This window comes from Notechis scutatus, chromosome Z (assembly GCF_049901735.1).
Source record: "Notechis scutatus isolate UNSWTSFEM ecotype Mainland chromosome Z, rNotScu1.2, whole genome shotgun sequence".
NCBI classification, from domain to species: Eukaryota; Metazoa; Chordata; class Lepidosauria; order Squamata; family Elapidae; genus Notechis; species Notechis scutatus.
This window is the reverse complement of record NC_142025.1, coordinates 19,125,001-19,140,688: the sequence shown is the minus strand read 5'-3', so window position 1 is coordinate 19,140,688 and position 15,688 is coordinate 19,125,001. Positions and strand designations below refer to the sequence as shown.

Sequence of the window (15,688 nt, the reverse complement as noted above, 5' to 3'; positions counted from 1 at the left end):
CATTGTCTTCAAGGAACCTGGAAGTTATGGTAAGAAAGGGAATAGGAATGACTTTTAGTAGCCTCTTCAACATTCACTTTGCGCTTGTCACTCTTGGCCCATCCTACCTGACAAGATTGTTGTGGGGGAAAATGGGATGCTTAATGAGTTCCTGTATAAATGATAATAATATTATTAAGTTTAACAAATTAATAATTATAAATAATGAAGTTGTAGTTCCTAATAATCTTCCCAAGAAGCTATTAATTGCTGGTGATCCATCTTGTACCTAGTTACCTTTACCTCTACAAATTGTATTAATAAATACAAGAAAACAGTACTAGTATAATTGTTGTTATTTCTGTGAAGGTTGAATAAATTAAATTCCCTGACTTGAACTGATTTATCCTGTAGAAACATAGAATTACTGTATGCTTTTTGAAACATCAGTATTCCTTAAACGTTTTACTGCAAAGGATAACAAGTGTCCCTTAAGATGTATATGTATTTTAATTTGGCATGGGTATCTCTGAATTAATCAAAGGAGTTTTCTTTCCTATTCTGCTGTCTGGTTATTTTTTTCCCTTACCAATAATGATTTTAGTGACTAAGCTGCTTCTTAAACTGTGGGGTGCTCTATGCAACACAGTGAATCTTTTCGCCCTGCATTCTAGAGGAAGGGGGAAGAATTAGCCATTTTCTATTAATCTGATGAAGAAGTGACTTAGTAGACATCACTCTGATCCAAAAGTATTAAACTGCTTACTGAAATGATGTAGACCAGATATGCATCTTTTTCTTTCCGAGAGGCATTTTCCTCTTGTTAATCTCTTTCCTGCAATTGACTCTCCCCATTTTTGTTTATTAGGATATTTATCCCACCCACCTCACTTTTTGTTTGGAGAGTGGGGAAGTGCACCCACATTTGAAATAAAGACTAAGATTGCAAATTTTGACAGAGGAATAGGATTTGAACTTGCTGGAGACTAGGACTGTTATAACAGCTGACCTGATCCTTCTGCATTTCAAGAGCTATTTATGGTAGATTAGCTGGTATCAAAGCTCCAGTGTTCAGCCCTTAAAAGGTTGGTCCTGTGTGAAGCTACCACCCTGCATTTGGCTAAGGTTTGGGAGCCTATAGTTGTCTGTGAAGGAATTCCAATGATGGATAGAAATGCTAAACCAGAGAATTGTTCTATTGAGAGTTTCAGATGCTGGACAACATTTGAAAGGAAGGTTTTTGCATTAATGTTTTGGCCCAGACTTTTAGTTCCTGGAATATAACTTTTGCACATGAACTCTATTTGGTGCGCACACACTATCGGAAAGCACCTTTCTAAATTCATCTGGCACTGAATCTTCTTGACCAGTCACCGATATACTTTCAGAGCCTATATCACTAGTAACTTCTTACATGATGTGTCACTTAGACTTAAATATTTGATTTGAGATCATTTTTGTTGATGCTGCAGTCTCTTCTGAAGTCTAACTTAGTTCACTGGATTTAAATGTTTTAGAATAGTGGGGTTTATTTCCTTTGTGAAAGATTTTTTTCTATAATTAAGAAAAATAAGCTAGGGTTATAAAAAAAGCAAGCCAACAAGACTTGAAGTAAGTAATTTCTATTTTCTTGAAATGTTTGATAGCAAAAGTGTTCAAAGCCAGTTGTTTGAGAATGTTTGAGGTTTGTCAGCTTGTTATGCGAATGAAGATTTTTTTTTTTGTCCCAAGTTTGTGCATGTCAGTCATTCAAAATGTTTTCATTCCATTTTCTTCTTTTTTTGCGTATTGGATAAATTTCGTTATGGATGGAATGTTTTCCCAATGCCTTTTTTTGTGTGAAGTGTGTTGCAATTAATGATAAATGTGTTGGCCTTTAAATACCAATGAGATACACCAGATTAAATATAGCATGGGGGGTTAGTATTTATAGTGAAAAATTTGCATGGCTTTTATTAACATCTATATAAGATGAATAAGAACTATTCCTTCTGAACTGTTAGCAGCACACTTTTTATTCTCATTAAATTTAAATTTGTTATGCTGAACTCTTTTGTGATTTCTGAGTCGACATAATCTGGTTTAGCACAGTATGCTAAATTATATTATGTTTAACCATGGTTTGGTGAATGAACCATAGTTGGTTGGGTTCATTGAGTCACAATTTCTGAATAATGAATTACTGAATAATTGGCTGGCTTATATAACATAAATCCAAAATCATGATACTATGCACACGTAACATGTTAAGCCCAAATTAAATAGTTTAGAGCAATTGGCAGTGACAATCAGCCATTTGTTCTCCCTCATTTGGCATTTCTAGGAAAGGAAATGAATAAAGTAAAAAAAAAAAAAAAGCAAGGAACAACAGCATTTATTATGGAACATAGCCTTTAATATTCTGGCCTGTTTTATAACCGGGTCATTCATTTCTTAGTACAAGACTGGCAGCATTCACATATATTCATATAAATACTGCATGATATCCTAACTTAATGTGGTGACTAAAAGTAAACTGTGCTCCAAGGTGCCCTAAGTTCAATTTTTATTCAAACACCAACAGACTAGATCTCCTAGATAGGGTATTGTAGCACATCTCCCTCTGTTTATGTCTCTATGCTATGATTTTAAAAAAGATGTGTTCTGTCTTGTAGATCTGCTTTAGAGGCGTGGAACGATGAGACATTTGACATACTAAATATATTAGCATGATCGGTAAACCTATTAGCTAAGTGGAAAATGAAACCAGTCCTTTGTAAAGCACACTTACCAGAAAAGTAGCTATAGTGGTAAACTAAAAAAAACAGAATTCCCTAAAAGCCAATATTTTGAAGATGAGAACATTGAGAGAGACACTATTGTATTCACATACATTTGTTTTCTTCCATTAATATCATACATACCTCTTTGTAGGATTGTATGTAAAGATGGGCTTTTCTATACATTCCTTAATAATTCCAATAGTTGACTGTCTTTTGCATGCATGCAAAATGATAGCCACTTCAGTGCAGTTTAAAGGGATGCTGTAGAGCCAGTACCAACCACCATGGTTAATTAATTTATTATTTATTCTATTTATTCAATTTCTATAGTTTCCCAACTCAGCCAAGTGACTCTGGGTGGCTTACAATTCTAAAATGATAAAACAATTGAAAACATTGGAAGAATAAAAACAAATGCACATAGTTGCAATGATAAACAATCAACTAATAGTAAAGCCAAGTAACAGAGCCCTTAATATCTTCTGAGTCCCAGGTACATAGCCTGCTCAATCCTCTCCATCTGGCCTTGTTCATATTGTGGCTAATCAGGTATAGACATTGCTCTAAGGGGCTTCCATGCTGCTGTCCATAAACGAGGCAAAAGATATCTAGATTTTACTTTGAAATGACTCTGATTGTAAGCTAATTATGGCTAAAAGTTTTTTTTATCTCTTCTTTATCCAAGATTGCTCTTATGTTTCAATTGGCAACACATTATACTAATGATTTTTTTATAGAAACTGACTGAATACAGCCGTCTCTCCTTTTCCTCTCATCCAGCTCCCCTAATATTTCCCTTACTGCTAACATTCTGATACAGATAGTTTTCGACTTACAACCACAACTGAGCCCAAAGTTTATGGTGCTAAGTAAAATAAATTGTTAAGTGAGTTTTGCTCCATTTTATGGCCTTTCTTTCCACAGTTGTTAGGTGAATCAGTGCAGTTGTTAAATGTGTAACACAGTTGTTACTTCCCCATTGACTTGATTGTCAGAAGGTTTCAAAAGGGAGCCACATAACTCTGGGAAACTGCAACAGTCCATAATAAATACATCGCCAGTTCCCAAATGCCCAAACTTTGTTCACATAACCATGGAGAGGCTGCAAGGGCCATAAATGCGAACAATGGTCATAAGTCATTTTTTCCAATTCCATTGTAACTTAAGACAATCACTAAATGAACAGTTATAAGTTGAGAACTACCTGCATAGCCCACTAGCAGCTAACAGTCGCAACATGAAAAACATGTAATTAATGTATAAAGACTAAGAAATTAAGCTGAACCAAAAGCAAAGCTGGGCAGAGTTAAAAAGCTTATTAAGAAAAATAGCAGAAAAAAGGAGATCAAAAAAAAATTCTCAGAGGAAAGAGCTTAAATCAAAGAGCTTTTAAGATCAGAAAGCATGGAAAGATTCCTATGGAAGAAATTTATATCTTGAGCCCAGACATTCTTAAAGGCATCAACAGACTCATATGTTGTCTGTACATATGTCTAAGTGGAGAAAGCTAAGACAGCTTCTACAAAAGATATACTGCTTTCTTCTTAGGTGCCCTTTCCTAACATAGCACCTTTCATGTTTGTTGAAGTAAAGCTCCCATCACTCCCAAACAGCACACCATGCTGTCTCATAAAATTGGGCTTTGTAGCCAAATGCTTATTTGGAGTTTCCTAAATACAAACCATTCTTATGTCAAGTGCAGATGTTTTGAATTGTGGTGGATTCCAGATCCCCTAGTCTTCCCCCAGCCAAGTCCTTCAAATTTCACATTTGAGTGGAGCAGAGACTGAATGACTGATTTGAAGTGATAATCCTAGCAGAACGCTACAGGTAGACGCTGCTCAGAATGTGGCATAGGCGGTAAGAATAAGCTCTTCCTGACGTTCAAGTGAGCAGAAATATCTCAAGCCATGTTCTGTCACTGTCTAATAACTCAGTGCCTTGTATCCTCTATCAGTTTCACACTGACAAAGGAATCCCTGCTGCCTTAAAAATATGCACATGCAAACTTCAAGATTACAAATTGGTCACTATGGTGGCACATGCCAGAACCTGTGTGCTATATGTAGTTAACATGTTGCCTTCACACTGGCCAGACCCAGGTTTAGATCTCCAGGTCTTCCTAGTCCTAAATCAATACCTTAATTGGTGATGTTTTGCAAGTTCACTCTCTTAGCAAAACCTGTCTGCAGAATTGTTGTTGTGAGGAAGTATAGAGCATAAGGAAAATGACCTAGATATGGAAGTTCCATTGGCAAAGCAACAAGGAGGAAAACAGTCTAGACTCTAGAACATCAAGATCATGTTTGGAAATGAATCAGGTAGACACCTCTGAACTATAAGAATAAAGAAAAAGAACAGCAAACCACAGTTTCAAGGTTCTGTTTTTATAACCAATTTCAATAAAAGTTTTTTGTGGAGTTGATTTCGTGGTCTGGTCTACCTAGTGGGCCAACAATAAGAAGGGAGAGTTCCTAGAACAGTGATGGCGAACCTTTATGTCTTTGCGTGCCAAAAGTGTGCACGTGCGCATGCGTGCCAGGACCCATAAGGCAATGCATGCGCACCCCACGTTTCTGCGCATGCATGTGAGAACCCCCCACACGCACCCGTTTCTGCGCATGCATGCGTGTCTCCTGCACACGCCCCCCCCAAATTCACTCCAGATACGTGATGATCAGCTGGTGGGTGGGTGGGTGGCGCCTGCGCCTGCACAGTGGACCTGCTCTGGGGCGACGGCTCGTGTGCCAGCGGAGATGGTTCTGCGTGCCACTTCCAGTATGCGTGCCATAAGTTTGCCATCATGGTCTTAGAAGAAAGTCAAGATACAAATCTAACATGTAAATATAAATAAATACATCCTTCTCACCTTGACACTTTCCCCAGAAGACAGGATCATGGAGACGAGTGTCAAATGTCCATTCCAATTGTTGTGTCCAGTGCCCAGTAAAAGAGAGGATTTTGGATTGCAGCTATTTCTGAGTGACAATTGCTACTTTCAAACAGAAGTTCCCTGTTGCACTGAGCCTTAATAGGGTGATCAGTCAACAACCTCATGTCTCTCTTTGCCATTAAAGAATGGATGGACTGTTATTGAATACTATTCTTCTTGGGGAATGACAGGTTCAAACCATCATTGAAAGTAATGATAGATAACTTGCTTTCCCAAAGCAAAATAATTTGAAAGCAAACTGAAAAGAAATTAATTTGCTTCATAAAGTGGGGAAATGGATTAAAAGCAAATTAAATAAACACGAGTAACATTCACTTTCTGAATAGAAAATACAAACCACATCAATAACAAATGATGTAGTTTCATTTGTTAAAGCATATTTATAGGGCTTATTCTTGGGATGAGAAGATTCAACAATATTTGAAGGGCTCTTTTTGATATACAAGCTGGTTAAAGGGACATATAGTCCGAATATGTTATTGTTAATTATATGCTACACCCGTAATCCAGATGTTACATACCAGGGAAAAAAGCACTAGGACATTCTGTTCCATATCCCAGAACAGTAAGCTTGAGTAGCACGCAAATAAAGCATCTGCTGTTTTCTTTGCAGAAGAAGAAGCTGATTATTCAGTATTCCAGAGCACTGTTTCTCAATTTCAGCAGCTGGGGGATTCTGGGAGTTGAAGTCCACAATTGTTAAAGTTGTAAAGTTGAAACATGATCTAGGGAGCTGTCAGGCACAAAAGACCAGGTGCACAAGGGAAGGTTCAATTAAGCTAATTTATTGCTAAAAGCCTATGCATAAGAATCTTCACAACTAATACAGGTAGTCCTTGGCTTATGACCTCAATTGAGCCCAAAAATTTTTGTTGCCAAGTGAGACAGTTGTTAAGTGAATCACTACAGCTGTTAATTTGTAACATGGTTGTTAAGTGAATCTGGATTCCCCATTGACTTTGTCAGACGTGCACCAAAGCTGATCACATGACTCTGGGACACTGCAACCATCATAAATAGGAGAGTCAGTTGCCAAGTGTCTGAATCTTGATCATATAACCATGGGAATGCCAGAATGGTTTTAAGTGTGAGAAACAGTCATAAGTCACTTTTTTCAATGACATTGTAACTTTGAACAGTCACTAAATGAACTGTTGTAAGTCAAGGACTACCTGTTGTCAGCACTTGCTTAGATAAAAATCAATGGCACTCAAGGGGCTTGGACTTAGTTTGCTTGTTGGCTACGTAGGGATTCTAAGCTGAGCGTTCTTTTAACTCTGCCCCCAATTTCTGCCATTCCTTCTTCTACAGAAGCCCTATCCTTTTCATCAAGGTTAGGATTCCAGATAGTCAAGTTATAATATATAATAATAAACTAAATAAGGAATATTACTGTGTTCTGCAATACTTCACAAACTGTATCTTGCCTTTACCTGATTGGAAAGGCAATGTAAGTGAGTCTTGTTGGCTGCTAGAAGCTAGTATTGCTGGGATTAGTTCCCAGCAGTACTAGCTGATTTACTGGTTCTCCCACCAGAATTTGGCCAACAAATATTTGCTCATCTGTTTTTCACATGTGACGAATTAGAGTGGGACTGTCAACTTTTTGATTTGATACTGGAAAATGGATAATGTTTGATGATCAGTGATTTTATAAGCACATTAAGTAGGTTACTTGGCTGTGCTGGTTTAAGAACTTTAAGAACTGAAGGTGGACCCAATTTGAGGCCTCCAGTTTGGAAGGACTTTCTAAACATATTACTAAATTAATATCATGGTTTATTCTGCATCCAAGGGATGTTTGTCATTAAATATTTGAGCCATAGTTTATAAAATAGGTGTTTGCAGTTGTTCCATAATTACAACAGGGATCAAAACTTTAAAAGAGGTCAACACATTTAAATTCTTGCATAGCATGATCCTTCTGATCTACTGATTTTATAATTTATTTAGTTTTACTGAGAGGGAATATCCTTCCAAAACTGGAACTAAAGAGCATAAGCATTTATTTCACTTTTTTCTAATGTGCTATTAATGCTTGCTTATTTTGTAAATGTTATATGTGCAAAATGGCTAGTCGCATCCTCCAGAAATGTTGTTGGCAATGAAGAAACCTAACCCTAAGTTTCTACATTTCATTTCTTTCAATGAATCTACCCTCTTGTCAGACTGAAGGGTATAATTTCTTCCTTTGACCTGAACTAAGTAGGTAAGTTTAAAAAATTAAAAGAATTGCTTACATTTGAAAGTTGTCAAAAGAAACCATGCTTGTATCTGCAACATGAACAAAAAAAATTCACTGTAGTTAAAATATAAAATATAACCACAGATTAACTGTATAATAAATATTCTGCTCATAAACATTAACAATAAAAACATTACAGAAGTTTGGAATATTAGCATTGCTTATATCTCAGTTACAATATTCATATTCATTGTATTGTATAGTAATGCAATCTGAAACTAAAATTCAGGACCCTTTCCCATTGCTATGTAGCAGAGTTATCTACCATTCTTATATATGCAGAAAACAATACTGGCATGAAATTTGCTGGCCCTCTCACTGAATCCAGTTTTGCTCAGATTGTGTGTATTTTGACTTGCTGCCAATTATCCTAATTTTTCCTGTTGATATGCAGTAAGCAAAGATTTCTTTGGTTGTACCAGCTCGTGGGAAAATCGTCTGCCATGTTTTGTACTACTCTTAACAAAAATAGAGTGGGTCAGACTTCAAGACTCAACTGTTCTCTTGACCCTTTCCTGTGCCCTCCCGCCTACACCACACACCCTCATAAACTAAGCTCAACAAAACAACCCAGATTAGAGTCAGAAGGGAGCTGAGTCGCAACAATACTCTTATTTAAGATTTATTTTCTCCTCTTTTCCTTTCCTTTTCTTTCTTTTTTCTTTTCTTGGAATAGGCAAAAATGCCACTTTTCAGATTCCTCTGTGTTCAGTTTGGGAGAGGAACAAGAACTATCATGGCATAGTTTTGTATTTCAGCCTTGTGTAAATGGAGGTAAAAATAAAGATAAAAGTTTCCTCTGTCCAGCCATGTCCGATTCTAAGAGTGGTGGTCATCTCCATTTCTTAGCTGCCTCAGCTCCTGTCCACCTAGCAGTTGAAAGCATGCAAATGCAAGTAGATAAATAGATATCACTTTGATAGAAATTTTCCATAGATGTTGGCTTCTGGTAACTAAGATAAAAGTAGATGTTTTCCCTATACAATGGTATCCAACTCTAGAGAGATGTACTCATCTCTATTTCTTAATTAAGCGTTGTTCGAAGATGCTTTTGTGATCACATGGCCAGTGTGACTAGATGCTAAGATGCATGGAACACTATTACCTTCCCACCAAAGGGATATCTATTAATCTACTTGCATTTGCATGCTTTCAAACTGCTAGGTGGACAGGAGCTGAGGCAGCTAACAGAAGCTCACTCCATCGCATGGCACTCAGGCCTCAAACCCAGCCTAACAGCTTTTCAGCTGACAACTCAAGGTCTTTAATCACTGAGCCAGAACTATAAAGTCTGATAAATGACCAGTAGTACTGCATTGTCCAGGGTCTCTACTGTCCACTCCCACTTGAATTCATCTCCAAAGTAAATGGGTTGGAAAGTATAATTTGTGTTTGTTATTCGGTGGTGTTGGCATAAAGAGGAAGATATTACCTTAATACCTATACATTTAAAAGACAATTTAAGTCTGTCTCACTAATGAAATGGAAATCAAAGAAAGACAATATGAGGACATAGCTTGGGAAAAAATAGCGATAAAGTATTTAATCAAAGTGAGAAAACTGCCAATGAGAAAGTACTTAGGATAGAAATATGACATAGTTCATAAAATAGTGGCAGACATCTGAGTCATAGTTTAAGTCATACACTGAATTTGAAAGCTACATGGCAGGAAAATTTTCCATTGCCTTGGCTGAAGCAGACCACAGACTTGAATCATTTTGCTACAAACTTCATATTCACAAGGCTTGGCAGCATTCTATCTTAGTGATCTTTCTAAATTCTAATTAAATCTGAACTTTATTAAAGAGCTCAGATTGGGCCAATTAAAAGACATGTGTGGTGGTATGCACATTATTCTACATCTGTAGATCACATTCACAGTTAAAAAAGCAATGTACATTGTTGTCTATTGCAAACTGCTTTATTGTATGATACGATGGGAAAATTTCTTGAGATCCCTACTAAGAACTTGCAGATCTTGATGATATCATGGGTACTACTGAAGATAAGTCAGTTTAGAAAGTAGAGCAGCTGATGCATGCATGGGGTTTCCTGAAAGTAGAAATGATTTGGTTGCTTCCTGAAGTATTCAACTATGGTGTTAAGCATATCTGTGGTGTTACTAACATGTTGTGATCTACTGAACATCACAGAATAATGTCAGAGACTTAAATGGCTTCTGCAAATGGGTCAGTTCCTAGCATACTTTTTAGTGTATGGCAGAGCAGTGTGACATGAAACAATTGGAAGGATTGGGCATATCTACTTTAATGAAAAGAATTGGCTGATAAGAGCTTAAATCTTCCATGTGAATTGGAAGAAAAAGAGACTGAGAAGAACAGTCCCAAAATGCTGTTGTCAATTGAAAGCTTGAAAATCTTGAAGAAAGTAGAAAAAGGGAAAGAAAAGGGGGCAAAATGGGGAGAGACATTAGACATATTACTACATTAAGCATCCTGGCATGCAGAAGGGGATTAAGCAGGATATTTTTAAGACTCGTATTTCAGTTCAGTTGCTAATTTTAAATTTGTGCAAGTGACCTGGAGGGAAGGGCTAGTTATCATCTAATTGCAGATTATAAGACTAAATTAAATTTGCAATCATCAAGAGAAATGCATAAAAATGAGGGTGTTTTTTTTTTTTTAAAAAACTGCCAGTGAGCTGCAGCTGGAATTATTCTACCAGCGAATTCATATTAAGTGTACCCTCTTTATAGGGTACTATAAAATAAAAAATATATAAATAAAGGTAAGCATTTTTCAGTCCAGTAGGATAAATTTTAATTTTAAAATTGCCGAGATTCTTATAGACATTTTCTGGTAAATGGTAAACAACATGAAAATATGAACATAACTGAGCCCTTCACATGTAAAAATATTATGATATACTTTTAGTTCTTTTGAAAATAAAGATTGTGGCAACTGTCATATGTGACTTGACTCTCTCTGTGCAGTGGTAGTGTCCACATGAGGTCATATAGTCTGTAGGCTGTTACCTGCACTCTCTCTTGAAAAGGTTTAGATAACCAGTCTTTTAAATCAACATTGGTCTTGCTCACTGAAAGAAAATTGTTATGAGTGCATGCTGGTCATAATAATGGGGACTGTAATGATTTGTACTTTATACAATATCTACCATTTAAATTGGGAATAATTTCAAAGTTCATCTGAAGTTTGAAAGTTCAAAGACAACTGGGGGGAAAAAAAACAGTTGGATGATTCTTGTTTGGGTTATATCAATGAATTGACTCTCACTTTAAAAAGTTGTGGGAAACTGTTCCCAATCTGATGCTTTCTAAAACACAATATCCGCCCCCCACATATATGTGCCAGAATGGCTAATAGCATCAGGAGGACATAGACTTGGCGAAGAGTTGCATGTCAGTTATATTGTCAGATAGTATCAACCTGGCCAATTCGATTCAACAGGATTGACACACTCCTAGATCTTTGGATTAAACCAGTGGTTCCCAAACTTTTCCAGTTCACCGCCCCCTTGGTCCTACAAACTCATCCTCGGTAACCCCCACCCAGGGGTGGGATTAAAATTTCTGTGGGCGTGGCCTAATTTGAGGGTGTAGCTTGCTGGTCATGTGACTGGCGTGGCTTGCTGGCTGGGCATGGCTTGCTGGTCACATGACCTAGTAGGTGTGGTTTGGTGGTCATGTGACTGGGTGGGCGTGGCCAGGTGACTGGAAAACAAGTGGTCCTCACTTAATGGCCAGTTGTTTAGCACATGTTCTAATTTATGACTGGCCTCCCCAGAGATACTTGACCTGTTTTTGGAGTTTTGATAGCCATGCACACACATACATACACACACTCCCTTTTAACCCTTCGAACCCTGCTGGAGCTCATTGGACTAGAATCAGCAAAGCATCTCTGATTAGATTCTAGTAGTGAATAAAATCTAATCAGAGATGCTTTGCCGATTCTTGATTTGTTTTATTTGTATCTCTTTGTTTTATGTTGCTGAATTGCATTGACACATGTGTCCCTTGTGCACAACCCTGAAGCTTTTGTGATTCTTTGCAGCAAAAATGACCGACCTCTGGCTTTGCTCTACTTTTCAAACATGCCGCCACTGCCGCGTTCTAGGTGCCGGCCCTGCAGGTCCACCCCATTGAGCCCGCTGCACCTGAGGGACCTGCCCAAGCAAGTCAAGTCAATGGGTTGAGCCTGAGAGAGGGAAAGAGAGAGAGAGAGAAAGAAGGAAGAAAAGAAAGAGAAAAGGGAAAGAAAGAAAAAGGGACAAAGAAAGAGGGGGAGATGGAAAGAAGGGACCCAAAGAAAAAGAAATAAAGAAGGAGGGAGGGACGGAGGAGAAAGATAATGAGATATCTATTCTAGTCCAATCACCTGCTCCAGCAGTGTTAGAAGGGAGTGTGTGTGTGTGTGTGTGTGTGTGTGTATGTGTGTGTGTTCTCCTTGTAATTTACCAGTACATTTTGGTTTTGCCTTCTTCAGAATTTGTACTGTAATACATTGGGGAAAAATAATTTTTAGGGTGGAGATCTGGTCCAATTGATTATGTTTAAAGCCTCAACAAAATGTGAGAGCTTCCTGATGGTCTTGACCATGTTTTGTCCACAAAACCTTTAATAGAAGCCAAAGAGGTTTCAATGTGCTGGAAAAGATGTTTCAATGTGGAAAACGGCCTCAGTCTAAACTAGGCCTCATTTTAATCTGATGCATCAGCGCTCTCTCCTTCCCTCCCTCCCCCCCTCTCTCTCCCTCCCTCTCTCTCCCTCTCTCTCTCTCCCCCCCTCTCTCCCCCTCTCTCCCTCCCTCCCTCCCTCCCAGATTGTCTTTGCTCTACTTTCCTGATGTGCCTGCAGGGCTGGTGCTTCGAACATGGATGGATGGATGGATAGAGAGAAAGACAGAGAGAGACAGGTAGGTAGGTAAGTAGATAGATAGATTGGTAGGTAGGTAGGCATGCAGGCAGGCAGGCAGACCTTTTGGATGAATGTATGGATCGGTAGGTAGGTAGATAAATAGATTGGTAGATAAGTAGGTAGGTAGCTAGGTAGATCGATCGATCTATATTGGTAGGTAGGTAGACAGAAAGGCAGGCAGGCAGGTAGGCAGGAAGACAGGCAGGCAGATCTTTTGGATGTATGTATGTATGTATGATGGATGTATGTATGATGGATGTATGAATAGACAGACAGACAGAAAGAATGCAACAGCGGTGGCACTTTGGGAAAGTAGAGCAAAGCTAGAGTGGGAATTGAAGTCCACACAAGTTGCCAAGGTTGAGAAATACGGGCTGAATATATCAACCCAGCCATTCTGTTTAGAGTTTAGCATGTTGTTTGATTCTGGCTTAGTCAATAAACCATGACTAAGATCTTCCTGCTCCTTAATACAGCTGCCCCTCTGCCCCTTCTCCAGCCCCCTGCCCCAGTTCTTTCTTTGGCATCCAATTTTGCCAACCTCCCAGGGGCAGCGATGCAGCCGACTTCACCCTCTTTGCTGTGACCAAAGTCCATTTCCATCAGGCCAAGCAAGGGGAGGTACTCTGCGCACGCTCAGAGACTCCCAACTTCAGGGAAGCGCTCCGCCCATCTTTACGCTCCGCTTGGGAGGAGGAAGGCGTGCGGAAGCAGCCCAGACGTAAGGAACGATTGCTTGGAAAGCAAGCAAGTAAGCAAGCACAGGGCTTGGTCAGAAGAACTGGGTTGCAGAGGGAGGCTAGGTTCTAGGTCCGGGCCAGCCACGGGGAGCTGAACTGAACCCAGCCACACACCTTGGAGTGCCGCAGCTGCACCCACCCGCATCCTGCGCGCAATCCTGGCTGGCTGAGGAGGCGGAGGCCAGGTGGGCACTGTGCATTCCCTTGTTCTCCAGGGAAGGGGGCCCTAATGCAGGACCACCCACCACTGCGTGCCTTGGGAGGGTTTTGCTTTCGGGCCTTCTGGTGCGCCTCTGCCTCTTCCACCAGAGAGGGCAGCCTGCAAGCTAAGGTGCCCCCTTTCCGCCACCTCCCACCTCTCCCCCCTCCAGGCTTGGCAAGGCTCGCTGCACGAGTTCTACATTCGAGGCACCAGCTACAGAGCAATGAAACAGTCAATGGGCTGCATGGCCAGCAGTCAGTGAGCCTGCGGGGCCGGCGCCTCGAATGCCCCCTTGCCACCTCTTAGCGCCCCCTGCCAGCCCCCTTGCCCCTTAGCACCCCCCTAAGGCATCCCACCGCCCCCCAGGGGGCGGTACCACCCACTTTGGGAACCACTGGATTAAACAATGCCATTTATAGGGATTCCAAAGACATGCTTTCTCTGTTGCATTGCCTGGCCATTGGAACAAGGTTCCCTTCCCCCTGAGATCTGGGAGGCTCCTACTTTAGGAGCCTCCACATTTGGAGCACCTTGAAAACCTGACTCTTCACCCAACTTTTGACATAGATGGGTATAACCCTCTTCCAAGGAATGTGTATGTGTTTTGTTGATGGCGTCTTTGTTTTGTGTTTCTTCTTTTAGTGCTATTTTATTTTATTTTTAATCATTTTAGTTTTCATATTTTCTTGAGAACCGCTCAGAGTTCATATTGAGAATATGGTGGTGTAAAAATTAAATTAAGTAAATAAATAAATAATAAAGTGATGAAATATTGAGAGAATAATTAAAAAATGAAGACAAAACTTTCCTATTTATTGATTTTTGGTCAGATTAGACATCACAGATCAATAAGTCTTTAGAATTTCATAACTTTCCATTCAACAAATTCAAAGTAACTCTTTACTCAAAGCAATTTATCCAACGATTTCAATCTTGTTTGATTTCTATCCTATTAGTTTGGTAAGTACTCTTTTCCCGTTCAAGTAAAATTTGAAGGTTTTTTGATAATTCCTTAGGTACAATTAAATTAATACCTTAATTAAATTAAATTAAGCACTTTCAATAAATGAGAAAACAAAAACATTTTATTTGTGGCGTGCAAGCTGAGTCAGAAAATTTTTCTTTCCATCAACTGCTTGGGATTTGAAAGAGGAGAAATTTGGTATAGATGATAGGATTACATAGGAATTGGCAAATCTTTTCTTCCTGTGTTTAAATGATTCTACTAACAAGTGTGATTATGATCAATCAAATGCGTACCTGCAAATTTGTTGAAAGTTTGGAGTATAAGTTTGCTTCTGGTTTAAATAGCATGTTAAAAATGAGAACATTGTCTTGTGTTAGCAATTCATATTGTCTAATTTCAGATTACATCTTTTACATCTGGCATAAATTACCTTTTGAAGCAGAGTGAGACAATCATTGGCTGTAGATGTGGAAGGAATTTATGAAAATGACAGTCCTGTGTTCTTGTAATTTAAGAAGCATTATAAACAGAGATGAAATGCTTCTGTAATCCTGGCAGGAAAGAAACAAGAAAATAATAAAAGTGACATTGTGGTTTGAAGAAAAAAACCAAGCAAACTTAAAAACAATTCATAATGGTTGGAATCCAGATGTTTATACATTTGAAGCATTCCAAGTTTTAATTTTAGGCATCCTGTACATAATTTTAGGCATCCTGTACAATAGGGTTGGATGAGACATTTCTTTGATCCAATTTTTTTTTTTTAATTTTTTTTTACTTTGGAACTCTCTAAATCTGTTTGTGAACCAGTTCACATAATTGGAGAGTGAGATCTACAATTTTCTCAAATTTGGAATGTGACTTGGAATTCAAGAAATACACACACACATTTCAGATACACATATCATATATTAAGCAAATGGGTCACAAAGGTAATCCCAT

At 38.7% G+C, this 15,688-nt stretch overlaps 1 protein-coding gene across 47 annotated transcripts in view; it reads left to right on the top strand.

The window, feature by feature from the left end:
- SVIL (supervillin) overlaps positions 1 to 15,688 on the top strand; it is a 175,580-nt gene that overhangs the window by 53,935 nt on the left and 105,957 nt on the right. For 2 of the 47 annotated variants that reach the window (XM_087945107.1, XM_087945100.1), the window contains exon 1: positions 7,863 to 7,903. The exons of 43 other annotated variants lie outside the window; for them this stretch is intronic. The gene's annotated coding sequence lies outside the window, so the exon portion shown is untranslated. Of the gene's footprint in view, positions 1 to 1,108; positions 1,591 to 7,862; positions 7,904 to 15,688 lie in introns of those variants that run through there. 2 more of the 47 variants (XM_087945094.1, XM_087945095.1) reach the window with 2 other exon arrangements.